Below are 7498 nucleotides of genomic sequence, written 5' to 3'. Positions count from 1 at the left end.
ATGTTTGTCTTAAAAATTTCAGTTACTAATACCTACATAACAAATCCAAGCCTTCACATACAATAGTTTCTAAAGAAAATGTATCATAATCTACTAAAACTTACGGGATGCTGCTAGTGTAGTACATAGAGGGCAACTTATTGCTATAAATGCCTGGACGTTCTAGCAAGAAAATTAGACAAGAAAATGAAAGCAAGCTCACCCAGATTGGAGAGAAAGAAGTAAAGAAAAATTAATACTGTAAATATAAGTGTAATGGATTAAACTGTGTCCCCCAAAAAGATATGTTGAAGTCCTAACCCCAGACCTAAGAATGTGTTATTTGAAAGTAGGATAGTTGTAGATGTAATTAGTTCAGATAAGGTCATATTGGAGTAGGAGACGTCCCTAGTTCAGTATCGCTATGTCCTTAGAAGAAGACAAAACAGAGACACACAGGGAGAAGGCCATGTGACAAGAGTTTGAGACTGGAGTGATGTGCTCACAAGCCAAGGAATGCCAAGGCGTGTTGGTGACACCAGAAATTAAGAGAAAAGCATGGCAGAGATTTCCCGTAGAGCCTTGGGAGAGCATGGCCCTGTAAAACCTTCATTTCAGTCCTCTTGCCTCTAGAACTGTGAAAGAATAAATTTCTGTTAAGCTATCAGTGTGGTAATTAGCAGCCCTAGGATACTAATGCAATAAGTAAATATCTTCTTCCATTAACCTGAAAGAAGGAAACCCCAAGAAAGGTAGTATTCTCCTGATAAACAGAAAGACACCCACGTTACCTGCCCCATCCCTGTCCCTTCCTTGGTCTGGAGTAGACCTCTGTTCCCTTGTGTATGGCCAGCCCCGGTGGGCCCTGGGCCACCCACAGTCAGCAGCTCGGAAAAGGAACTGGACTCTTACTGGCTCTGACCTACACCATCACAGCAGACTCTGTTCGGATGTTTACCCACCATCTGTCCCCTGTTTCTTCCTCAACAAAAAGAGCCTCAGTATTGCAGGGGTCTTCTTGTCAGTAAAGATAACCCTATCTCCATTTCAGAGATAAGCCCTACTAGTCTAAGTCAGTTCCATAATCCCATTCCTCTTGCCAATGACTGGTTTAGGGATGGGCAAGTGAGGGAACTCTTTCAGAGAGCTTTCTGCAAATGGTTTTCTTACTCTTATTAAGAGGTTTCTTCTTCCAGTGCACAGTGTTATATCTCACCCTGAAGCTGGGACTACACCAGGCTTTGTATGACCAGGAGGAAGGCCAAGGTCAAAGCAGAAATGCTGAGGATGGACAAGTAGGAAAAGCAGTTAGAAGGTTTTGCAGGTGAGGGACGATGGTGTCTTGGTCAGAGTGGTGACTGTGGAGGTGGAGAGAAGTCACTGGGTTATGGATACCTTTTTTAGATGATGCCTAAAGGATTTGGAGTCTGGATATGGGGTTGGGGAGGAAAAAGGTGAATTGAGGAAGACCCAAAGTTCTTAGCTTGAGCACCTGGAAGATGGTGTTGTCAATTGCTGAGATGGGAAAGGCAATGGGAAGAGCAGCTTTGCAGGGTGGGGAGCGGGGAGCAGGAGCTCAGCTTTGAGATGCCTTATTCAAGTGGAGATGCTGAAGAGGCAGTTAGAGATGTCTAGAGTGCGGGACAGAGGTCCAGGCTGGGGATATGAATATGAGCTGTCACTGCCAGCAGACAACAAGTATTAGAGACAGGAGGCTAAATGAAATCACGGATACAATAAAGTGAGTAGAGACAGAAGAGGCCCAGGGCCTGAGGCCTGAGGCAGCATGAAGGCTGAGGAGGGGCTCCCACAGAGATACAAAGAGAAAAAACTCCCAACACAAATACATAAGAAAAAACACAAACATGTAAGGTCAATATTTCATCTTTTAACTCAATCATTATTAAAAATAATAGCTTACTATATGCCAGGCTCTGTGCTATGGTCTATATTATCTAAGTCAATCCTCATAAACTTGCATTAGCAATTTTAAAATACAACTGAAACATCTCCAAGGTGCCATCACACAAACCAAATAAATAGAGGTGAAGCTCTGTTGATGTGGGGCTGTGGCATGTCAGCGGGTGGGGACCTGTCAGCAGTGTGACAGCTCTAAACTCGGCTCACCTTCTGACCTCTACGGAGGACAACCTTTGTCAGTAACTTTCTGGAAATGACCCAAGTCGTTGTGAAACAAGCCAGAATATATTAGATCAAGGAATGGCCACTGAACACCAAAAATGACAAGAATGTGGGCTGTGTTGCTGCAGGTAAAGTGATTTGTCTTAGTGCTGCTTCCTTTTGAGGACAAAATTCCAGCCAATTAGCTTAAATAAATGGAATTTTATTATGAGGACACAGAGGTGTCTTACAGCTACCAAGGGCAACAAATAGACCCAGGTCTCTTGAAGGACTAGGACAAAGACCTGGAAAGTCAACAGGGACAAGGCAGCGCAGCTGAATGGTGACAATTCTCTCCTTCCCCAAACGCTATCCAGGCTCCTTCCTTTGGGCCCTTCCTCAACAAGCCCTCACTCAACCTTGGCCTAGAAAGACCCGAACAAGCACTGACATAGTTTCTAACAGCTCAAGGCTGTGACCCTCAGCCACAATTCAAGTGCCTGCCTGAGAAAACTCAGAGCTGCCAAAGGAAGTTACTGTTCACTTCAGTCAACAGCTGAGGCCAGGCCCTGGCGCCCCTCTCTGTGGGAGGGGAGGAGCATAACTTTGATAAGTTAGTTTTCTAACTTTGTTTTTCAGTTTTAAACTTACTAAGTTTTTTGGACAAAAGCTAGAAAAGTTGAAGTGATACATACATTTATGAAATTCCTTTTCTTTCTGTAAGATTTCTTATAATTCTTAACATCTATCTCTGAACAGTTGTATAGTAGTTTCCACATAGGTACAAAGGGAGAAATGTTTGCCTGTCATTGGGGAATAGGAATTAAATGGTAAATTTGGAATATGCAGAAGAACTGAAAGAAGGCTGGGTGGCAGCTAATTCAAGGTGGCAGCTAAATGTAATTCCACATTTAGAAGAAAATTGTCCCTTATCACACCTTGCCAATGTGTGATAATGCTTTCCATGGTCCTTTGTGTGTGACTCCTACCCATATTCTTTGTCATGAAGCTTTGTGTGATTTGTTCATGGAGCCACAGGAGGGGCCCGCACCCTGAGGTAAAGAAGTGAGAGAGGGAATGAGGACAGCCAGTTGCTAAACAACCGTTTCTCACCTTGTCTGCTCAGCCTGAAATGTGTTTCCTCTTCTCAGTGAAATTCCTGTATACCCTTCCAAGCCCAGCTCAGACAACATTTCCTGTGTGGAGCCACCTCTAATCGGCTCATCAGAATCAATCCCAGCCCATTTGGAACTGCAACATAATAAAGGTGACAATTTTCACCATGACAAAAAATCCTGCTTCTCCCAAAAGCCCTTACTTGGTAAGTCTGGCCTCCTTAACAACTGCAGCAAATCAAGGATCCCACTGGCTCACTGATCATGTATGTAATTTAACCTTGCTGGGACAAAAATGACATGACCCAAACCAGCCCATTGAAAACGTAATAGCTTAAGAGCCATGCGTCACTGCCAAAAAGAGGCTTACATGCATTTAGGGTTCACACTCTATCAAGGGAGAGTATCACTTACAATGAGCCTCAGAATATGATAGAGAGCAATAAATGGAATGATTCCGGAAATTCTAATGCACTGTGGTAATTTCAGAGATATGATTATCCCTGTCTGGAATTATCTTATTTGTTTACATGTATGTTTCTCTCCTGTCATACCCCCATAGGAATGTCCCGGTACTGGGAACTGGAACCTTATGTCTTACATTCCTAGGTTCTAGGACAAAGCTCAGAACAAATATCAATGAAAATCTGAATAATTTAAAACTATATACTACTAACTTTGAATGCATTAAAAAATAAATGAAACTGTAATTTTAAACATTTAAAATTAAAAAATAAATAAGTGAATAAGTGAAATGAGTTCAGATTATGAAGGGAAGGGAGGTAATAGGTACAATTGTTCATATGTCATATCCCTGCATAATGAAGAGAGCTGCTTGACGAAGGTTGATGAGCACAAGGGGTGATGTCCTGTCAGGCCGATGTGTCTCCTCCGTGTTAAACAGTAGCTCTACCAATGTGGACGGGGAGGGGTACTCCATCCCACGCCACTGCCTTCTCGGCCACCCTGGCCTCCTTGCATCAAGTAGGCCTGCTCCGTGTCTGGGAAGAACCCAACCCCTTGATCATGTCTGGGGAGGGGGTGAGGGCTAGCACCACCTGCTCGTTTGGACTGTGTTACTGTTCTCTAGCCTTTATAGTTCAGTTTCCCTCTCCCAAAGCAGACCTGGCAATGGGATTCCCAGTGAAGGGGGGCAGAGTCACGCTGCCCTGTGGCTCCTCCCTGAATTAAATCATCTTGGCTTCAACCATCTCTGCTAGGAACGGTTATGTGTTCACCTTCTCTCACCAGCTGGACTCCTGGTCTGTACCGTCTAGCACAACTCACTGGCGCACATCAACAGCCAGGCTGGTGACCCCTCAATGGCCCAAAGTGTAACACTTTTTCAAGAATGAGAGGGCTCTAAATATATATATATATATATATATATATATGTACATATGCATATATATTTATAAGCAACCCTAGCTTACTCCTGCACCCAGCCAGCTTTCTCCCTGCAAACATCTGTATATGCATGTGAACACACACGCTCCCCAGCATGGCAGGCTGCCAAGCTTCTCTGGTACCAGGCATCCTCGGGCCTCTTTAGAAGGCAGCGATCCACTCGTGGTCCTATCTCTCCCAGGAGTGGTGAGCGAGTTCCTGGTTTGGGTGCTGCCTCACCTTGTTCAACTCCGTGATAGATGCCGCCTTTTTTGCCTCTGCCTGTTCTTCCCAGGCCAGTCCAGTCCTGCCTGCTCGGCATCCTGGCATGCCTGCTGTACCCAGCTTGGCACAACTTTGAGACTGTTGGCTCCACACCAGGTCCTGTTCATCTGCCCCTCCCAAGCTCACACAATAGAGAATACAACCCCCACCCCAGCCATTCAGGGGACTGTAACACGGGGAACTCAGGAACGGCGATCACCCACTCTCTCCGGAAGAGTAGGTGGGTGCTGGTCTGTACTGTCTGGCAGAGTGTGGACTCAGCCCAGCCGTGTGTGGTTTGAATTTCAAGTTACCACAAAGCAACTTTGTGATGTGAACAAGTCATGCAACCTCTTAGGGCCTCAGTTTCCTCATTTGTACCATGGAGATAACAGAGTAAAACCCCAACACAAGGAGATGGATGGGGCAAAGAGGTCAGTCTAGTAAAATGCTGGGGCACATGTTTTGGAAGTTCATGAAATGACTCGGATTTCCAGGGTTCTGACCAGGTGAGCCAAATCCTTCCAGTCTCAGCTGCATCTTGCTGCCACCTGGGTATTGTTGACTCTGGTTTAAATATTGATGGGAACAAGTATGGGTCCTGGCTATGTGGCTGGCTAAGGTTCCCAGGACAGCAGCAATAATTCCAAGAATCTCCTTGTTACCTGACACCCATTGTGTCTTCTGGATCAAGGGAAACTTGGCTGGAAGGTTTCTGAGAACACAAGGACATCTGCCTCCCCACTGCCCCAGGGGAGCTGCAGCCCTCCCCGGCTCTGCCAGGTAAGAACTTGAGCTCATCTCATGGCAGGGCCGTGGCTGGGGAAGGACAGGAACTAGGAGAAAATAAAGAAGCCGAGATACCTGAATCGGCTTTATTGAAGAGTTTTACTTTAAAGCCTATCCTATTAGTGTTGTCATGAGGATTACAGTTAAAATACAAATATGTTATAGTGCTTGTTGTGTAGTATATGCTCACTAAATGAGGTGTTTATTCAGCACTAGGACTATGACAGTATATGAGATAAATGTTGTTTCTGCCCTTATGAAGCTTACAGTTTAGGAGAAATACCAGCTTGAAGCAGAGCCTTGGAAGCTATGAAGGTTAAGTTATCACCATATTTGTTCTAAAATATCCTCTTTCCCTAAAGACTTTAAAAACACTTAGGATCTTATATGTATATTTTGAAACAGAATATTTTATCTTTTTCGCTAAAGAAATGGTTCTCAAAAGGGTTTGATTTTGCTGCCCAGGGGACAGATGGTGATGTCTGAAGACATTTTTTGTTTTCATAACCTGGGGCCCAAGATGCATGCTACTGGGATCGAGTGGGTAGAGGCCAGGAATGCTGCTAAACATCCTCCAACAACAGGACAGCCCCACGGCACGGACTCACCTGGCCCCAAATTTCAATACGCCAAGTTGAGAACCTGTCTTGTCCACAGCAGTTATTTTTGGCAGCAAAGGGAGAGAATCACACTTTACCCCTGTACGTCCTAGAAACCTGGCCCTTCAGTGCTGTGCTCGCCGCCACTGGCATGTGTTGGAGGACAGAGAGCTGGAGAGGCTCTAGGGGCAGAGAGACTGGACCTGGATCTGTTTCCAGAGAACTCAGTACTGTAACTGCCTCTGGTGAGTATTGTATTTGACTGCCTCTCTGATAGAAATAAGTTTTCAAACAAGCAGCTCCTGGAAGACCTTGTCTTTTTTTACCCTTCGAAAACCCTACCAAAATATGCAAATGAGCCAAATTATGTCAAGGCCACTGAACCCGAGTTTTCAGGTCATTTGGTTTTTTTCTTCCTGTTTAAAGTGTTTTAAGAGTTGTCTGAAAAGAAGAAAAAAAAAAAAGAGTTGTCTGGGCGTAATTAATCCAATTTGGTCTTTAGGGCAGCCCAGCCTTCTCCAGTGACTGGTTTTATCTGATGGTTTTCTCACCTTCGTGCAGCAAAGCACATAGGTGAGCAATACAACTTCAGAGAAGCCAGAGGATGAGTGAGAGTGAAGCAAAATAAAAGGAAGCCAGAAGGAAAGAGAGGGAGGGGGAGAGACAGAAGGGAAGAGAGAGCAAGTGAGAGAACCAAAGGAGTTGGGGGCAGGGCTAATAAGCCCAGAAACAATGGAAATGGCCAGTCTTAACTTTCTCAGCTTCACAAGCCCTGGTTCCCACCCTCATCTTACCTTGATTTTCTATCATGCTTCCCCAAAGCATCGCATTGGAATCTCACCTACTTCCTTCTCCTCCAGCTTCTGGGCGCTCCTGTCTCAGCTGGGCTCTGAAGCAGAATCCTGTGTGGAAACAGCATATCCCTCTGGAGGGAACCTGGCATGTGTACGTGAAATTCAAGACTATTTTCCATTCCCATTCGCCTTGTCATAGTGAATTATCAGTAAACATGTTGTCAATAAAGCTTGAATATCCATTAGTTGGCACCAGGCACAGGATGTATGAATCATGTTCCCATTCATGAATTGGATGATGATTCAAACTACGATGTGAATCCTTTGAACTCCGTATTTCATGTCTCATTGGCTGAACAGGCAACGTACCATTTCTTAGAAATGAGATTTGATTTTAAAATGTGCAAACATCCGATCTGAAAGTGCAAACCACTTTTTTCAATGCAGTGTT

The 7498-nt window shown here is 44.6% G+C and overlaps 1 long non-coding RNA gene across 1 annotated transcript; it reads left to right on the top strand.

Annotated features, from left to right (window-relative positions):
* Window positions 1–6374: 6374 nt before the first annotated feature.
* LOC150005776 (uncharacterized) lies at window positions 6375–7292 on the top strand. Its single transcript, XR_016511700.1, has 2 exons — window positions 6375–6498; window positions 7114–7292. It is a non-coding gene; the product is annotated as an uncharacterized LOC150005776 (long non-coding RNA).
* The last annotated feature ends 206 nt before the right edge of the window (window positions 7293–7498 follow it).

The sequence above is a fragment of the Furipterus horrens genome, unplaced genomic scaffold, assembly GCF_987537825.1.
Source record: "Furipterus horrens unplaced genomic scaffold, mFurHor1.1.pri manual_scaffold_6, whole genome shotgun sequence".
NCBI lineage: Eukaryota > Metazoa > Chordata > Mammalia > Chiroptera > Furipteridae > Furipterus > Furipterus horrens.
Note: the sequence above shows the minus strand (reverse complement) of the source record. Positions and strands in the feature narration are given on the sequence as shown.